The 6,643-nt window shown below is 36.2% G+C and overlaps 1 pseudogene; it reads right to left on the minus strand.

Moving 5' to 3' along the window:
- Positions 1 to 5,029: 5,029 nt before the first annotated feature.
- Positions 5,030 to 5,290, minus strand: LOC113194324 (small ribosomal subunit protein eS27-like pseudogene; annotated as a pseudogene).
- Positions 5,291 to 6,643: the final 1,353 nt, after the last annotated feature.

The raw sequence follows: 6,643 nt of genomic DNA on the forward strand, positions 1-6,643 counted from the left end.
TATTGATTCTTGGTTTTAATTCTTGCACTATAGGAGTTTTTTTAAGGAAGTTGGGGAATTTTACTCAGCATTAAAAGAGAATAAAATCATGGCATTTGCAGGTAAATGGATGGCGATGGAGAAGATAATGCTAAGTGAAGTTAGCCAATCTCAAAAAACAAATGTTGAGTATTTTCTCTGATATAAGGAGGATGATTCATAGTGGGGTAGGGAGGGAGAACATGAGAGGATTAGATGAATTCTAGATAGGGAAGAGGGGTGGGAGGGAAAGGGAGGGGGCAGGGGGTTAGCAAGGATGGCGGAATGTGATGGACATCATTATCTAAAGTACATGTATGAAGACTCAAATTGGGTGTCAGCATACTTTATATACAAACAGAGATATGAAAAATTGTGGTATATATGTGTAATAAGAATTGTAATGCAAAAAGACAAAGTACATGTATAAAGACATGAATTGGCGTGAACATACTCTATATACAAAGATATGAAAAATTGTATTCTATATGTGTAATAAGAATTGTAATGCATTCCACTGTCATATATTTTAAAAAGTAAAATCAATAAAACTTTTTAAAAAAAAAGATTAGAACCAAAGGGGATCACCCAGCTAGGCTGGCATATAAGAAATGGAATAGCTATAGACAATTAATGCCAGGCCATCTGGAAGAAAGCTGGTGATAACTAATATTGTCTGGTATTGGATCTCAAGTGTTAAGGTCTAGTCTGATTCATTTAAAGATTTGAGAATGAAGTGAACATTCAACTTCACATGCTGGCAAAAGTCCATGGCTTTACTATGTTTCTGTTTAAAAGTAAAGGAATGGGACATATTTCATATCTAGGGATATACCCTTGGTTTTAAGCTATTTGATCATCATTGATCATTCATTGATGTAGTTTAGTCATGTTTCTTGGAGTTTGCTGAGCCTCTTTGATCTATGGATTTATAGTTTTATCTAATTCAGAAATTTCAACTATTGTATCTTCAAGTATATTTTTCTGTCCCCTTCACCCTCCTCCAGGAACTCTAATTACACACATATTACAGCTTCCCTGCTACTCTGGTTATTTTGTTCTTGCAGATTTTTTTCTGAGTTTCATTTTGGATAATTTCTATTGTTGTGTTTATGTTCAGTAATGTTTTCTTCTTCAGTATCGAATCTGCTGTTAACTTTATGCAATGTATTTTTCATTTTAGACACTGTAGTTTGCATCCAGAAGTTTAATGTGAGTTTTTTTATGTCTTCCTCTATCTTACTGAGCATATGAAATATGGTTATAGTATTTGTTTTAATATTCCCATCTACTAATTCTCATATGTGTGACATTTCTGGGTCTAATACTATTGATGGATTGTTGTCCTCATTATGGGTCATATTTTCTTGGTTCTTTGCACTTCTGTAATTTTTAAATTAAATACTAGACATGGTAAATTTGCCTTGCTGAAGGCCGGATTTTTTTTTTATTCCTATAAATATTTTTGAGGTTTGTTTGAAAATGTAGTTAAATCACTTATAAATTGTTTAATCTTTTTGACATGTTTAAGCTTTGTCTTATGAAACCAGAAAAGCCTTTAGTCTAGGGTTAATTTTTCCCAATAATTTTTTTCTCACTGCTAAGTGATCCATGAATGGTGAGACTTTCCATTATAGTACAAACTTGAGCTATTTTTATTCCTGTGTGAACTTTGAGATTTGGTTCCTTTACTTCCATCAGATGATTCTTTCCTCAGACCTGGATTGTTTCCTTATTCATAGGTACTGATTAGTACTCAGATGAACACACAAGTGTGACTCTATAGATTCCTAGAGCTCTCCCACTGTGCAGCTCTTTCTTCTCTGTTACTTTGCCCTGCAAGCTCCAGCCATCTTGGCCTCCCTGGACTCTGTCTCTTCAAATGAAGGAGACTACCAATCTCTGCCTGAGTTCCCCCTCCTTTGCCATAACCTGGAAAGTTTTTCCAGACAGGAAGCCAAGGTAATAATGGGGCTCACCTCTCTCAAGGATCACTGTCCTACAGTGCCTGACATCCAGTGTCTGAGAATTGTCATTTTATACATTTATCCATCTGATATTTACTTGTTTCAGTAGAAGGTTACTCCAATCCTTGTTATTTCAGCTTGCCAGTAGAGAAGATATAAAATCAACAGAACCACCAGTTGTTGCATGAACCGTATTCAAACTCCATATCCCGAGATTTGCATGGTATGTTACTTGCAAAGAAAAAGGAAGTCTAAGAAACTTTATTCATCATTCAACATGTATTTAATTACTATGGCAGAGATGGCTGGCTGACCACTAAAATATGCCTCCTTTCCATATTATGGAATTGTTCTTGGGAAATGGCTGCTGTCACATCCACAGCTCAGTTATGCCAGGGCAGTGGGTAAATTGCAGGAAAGTAAAAGAAAATGCCTAGAGAAAGCATGGGAGACATTTGGTTTATTTGGGAAGACTTACAAAAAATCAGTGACTACTCTAAGAAGAATTCAGTGGTAACAGACTGAACAGATAGCACCTCTGTCCCTCAAGGTGACTTGCCAAGCATAGCCTCCTCTCCTTCACAGCATTCTGTCCAGTGATAGCCAGATGGTCAAGTAACATGAATGCTATCCAATGGGATCCTCAGTACTGCACCCATTCCTACTCAGAGAAGAGTTTTGTATCTTAAACTGCAGAAGCAGTGACAGCATCAGTGTTAGCTTGTTTGTATGACCAGCATCCCAAGGAGCAACTGTCCCGGCAGTAGCTTTCTAGATAACAATAGCTTGCCCTAGTTCCCAGAGTGCATAAGAGAAAGCCAGTGTCCTTCAAAATAATATGTAGCTAGATTTTCCAGCTCAGGCTTACTCTTGCTGTTCCAATGGAATGGGCATAGAAGTAAAGTGTGTTATTTCTAGGACAAGCTTTTGAAAAGTAGATACACCTTCTTCATATTCTTTTCCTTCTGATGACAGAATGCTGAGGATAATAAGTATTCTTGGAATGATTACGCCAACATATGAAGAGTCTCAGTCCCTAAAATCAGCTTTTCCCTGGAGAGCTGCCCACCAGAAACACCTATATTGAATAGCAAGATGATAACACACTAAATTTCTGTGGGTGTTAAGCTGTTGTAGTTTCAGAGTTACTTTATTAAAACAGCAAGTATTGCCCAAATAATACTGAGAACTTCTGGATGCCAGGTACTGTGTCAAGTTTTGGATGTACAATGAGAAAAAAAGAGCCATGGTTCCTGCTTTCTTCCACCTTAAAGATTAGTCAAGAAAGGTTAAAAAAATAAACAAGAAACAGAAACATAAAGTCATTCCTTGCAAAGCATCTCCCTGATTAATGTCTTCCCAGTAGAACATCTGGGTTTTAATACCAAACTTCAGAGAAAATACTTTTCTCTTGATATGGTTGTTTTTGACTAATATTTGTACAGAAAATGTTTATATTAAAAAAAAACACCAAAACCTCAAGATGAAAATTTTAAGCTAAATGAGACATTTGAAAAGTCTTGAATTGCATTCAAATATAATTGGTAGAATACATAATCACATGTAGGTATTTGTTATGGTTTGGATATTAAATATCTCCCAAAAGCTCATGTGTTTGAGTTGGTTCCCATCAGCAAGCTATTGGGAGATTGCAGATTTTTAGGAGGCGGGACCTAGTTGAAGGAAGTTAGGTTGCTGGGGTGGGCATACCCTAGAAGGGTATATTGAGATGTTACCCTTCCTCTCTTTTTGCTTCCTGACTACCATGTGGTAAGCAGGTAATGCCTCATGTTCCCTGTACTGATGTTTTGCCTTGCCATAGGTCCAAAGCATTAGGCCATGCAAAAATGGATGGAAACTTACAAAAATATGAGCCAAAATAAATCTTCCCTCCTTATGATTTGATTTTCTTGCGTATTTTGTCACAACAATGGAAATATAACATAACATTTTTCCAACTTTTTAAAAAAAAATTTAAAAACTGAAAAAGCAGAAATGTTTAAAGAATATATACTCTTGACCTAGAGACAATGATAGTTTTATTCAAATGATCTCTTCCCAATTTTACAATCATGCTTTTGCTTAAGCAGTTTTTAGACCTCTCTCCAATCTTCCTCCCCCAATGACTCCCACTTAAGTCTTTCTTTCATTCTTATCTTGAACTTATAAATAGCCCTTTATTATAGACTATAGCTGTTCTCGCTGCAAAATTCAATGTTATGTATTAGTAATAATCAAAGGCAATATTTTCCAATTCATTTTATATCATTTAAATGAATCCTCCCAATAATTCAACTCTATACAAATTAAACCTTTTTTATTTTTGAATTGTTTTGCACAAAACCCTTCTAAAATGCATTGAATATTTTTTTCTCTTGAAACAGTATGCACAGAATATCCTTTGCCTTTGCCTGACTCACGGTCTGCTTGAAAACATCTGTTATTGCACTGGTTCATGGCACAGCGATGCCTAGATAATCGATGACTCCAGATGCCTTTTTGATCATTTTCATCATATATACTTTTTCGTCTTTCATGACCAGCTGCTACTCTTGCTTCTGATCCAGCTTTTTTTTTTTTTTTTTTTTTTTTAATTCTCAGCTCCTAATAACCCAGGAAACCAGCCAAGGAACTTGCTATCATTTGCAATAAAAATAACTAGACCCCAAGGATCTTATAAATCAACTGAATTAATTTGGTGGTACCTATTTTGTATATTTAAATGCCTATTTTTTTCTTTCTAGTTCTTGGCCAATTTAAGGGCTAAAAATTATTTCTTGATAAACAAGATATTACCTCATATATACTTCATATGCATTATCAACATTTTGTATATGAGTACATGTAAATGCATGCATAGCACATTATTCAATGGGGGGGGTTATCCATAATCAAAACTTTATTGAAAAACACTAAAATAGGAGATCATTGTTGTATACCTAACAAAATCAAATATAATTACATTATTTTGATAGAGTAACTAGAATTACTGAACTCATAAGGCTTCTGTGAGAAAACACAAATTCTGGAAGTTGCACAGATTATTAGTGTTGCTTTCTTCTAAATGAACAACCTTCTGTGAGTCTGGCTTTCCTCCTGTAGGCTGGCCCAACACTGTTGAACAACTTACACAAAGAACCACTGTCTCAGTATGGCTGAAAACCCTGGTAATCTTGTAGCAACCTGGACATTTCACATCCATAAAATAAGAATTTGGACTTTGAACTAGCTGTTTCTTTTTGTGGTTTTTTTTTTTCTTTTCCTCTTCTAAGGAAGGGATGTAGCAAATCTCTAGCCGAAGGCATAGTGATCCTTTCCCAAGTACAGTCCGTCCAGATCACTCAGGTGACAGATTCTTCTTTCAAAAATTTTACATCTGCACATCCTCCTTGGGAATGCTTTGAGGACAGGACTCCGTTTCTTTATATAGTACCTGGGACATAGTGAGAGCTCAAAAATATTTGTTTGGTAAACAAATGAATTAATGTATGTTATAGTATAGACTCCTGATACGACCAGATTTTTTTTTTTTTTAGGTCTAGATGGACACAACACAATGCCTTTATTTTTATGTGGTGCTGAGGATCGAACCCAGGTCCTGCCTGTGCTAGGGGAGTGCTCTACCACTGAGCCACAATCCCAGCCCCATGACCAGATTTTTTAAAAAGTTTATTTGGTCCTTTGCATTTAACCATGGAGCCAGGGAGTATTTGAGAAGAGGCAGAGTAGGGGTTGGTGGTACAACTTCTATGCTCTAAGTGTAGGACCTTTTTCTTTTCTTCTTATATTCCCAGGCTAGATCAATGCCAGGTAAAAAAAAAAATCAATTTATTTATTTAGCACCTACCATATGCCAGACATATTCTAAAGAGTAATGTGTATAGTAATTTGTGAGTTTAGAACTATTATATTATTACCTTTATACTGATGGGAGAACTAAGGAATCTTGGTGTTCCCCAGTTCCAAATCCCAACAGCAATCCATACTGCAGGTATGCACATCCCTAAACCCAAGGGATGGTCCTTTCTAGAGCAATGTGATGGAGAGTAGACTTGTAGGCTAGAGTACACAGACATTGTACAAGGACTTCTGGAGACAGGGATGGGAATGACACAGGGGGAAGGAAGTTAAAAGTCTGGCCCTCCTAGTCTGTCAAATAGGAAGGTGATGTGGGCTCCCAATGTGGACCAAAAAAAAAAAAAAAAAACAAGCCGGGTACCGAAGGATGAGGCAGGAGGATTATAAGTTCAAAGCCAGCCTAAGCAATTTAATGAGACCCTGTCCCAAAATAAAAAATGGAAAAGTCTGGGGATGTTGCTCAGTGGTTAAGTGCTCCTGCGTTCAATACTTGGTTTTAAAAAAAAAACTCTCAGGCAAAGACTGTGTGAGCTAGGTTGTAAGTCACAATGGCATGCTATAAAGTGGTAGGAACCAGGCGATTAAGGACTTTCATTAGGACAGGTGGGTTGGAGATGGTGATGAAGATGCAGAGCCTGGACTTCTAGAATAGTGGTTTTCAAATTAAGGACAGATGCCAATCTGTAAGAAATTTTTCCTTAGTATATGAAAAAAAAAAAAGAAACATGTACAATGTAGTGAATCTTATATAAAACTCCAAGTATTCAATTTAAAGGAGTATTCAATATTTGGTTACTGTT

This window comes from Urocitellus parryii, chromosome 1 (assembly GCF_045843805.1).
Source record: "Urocitellus parryii isolate mUroPar1 chromosome 1, mUroPar1.hap1, whole genome shotgun sequence".
In the NCBI taxonomy this organism is placed as follows: Eukaryota; Metazoa; Chordata; class Mammalia; order Rodentia; family Sciuridae; genus Urocitellus; species Urocitellus parryii.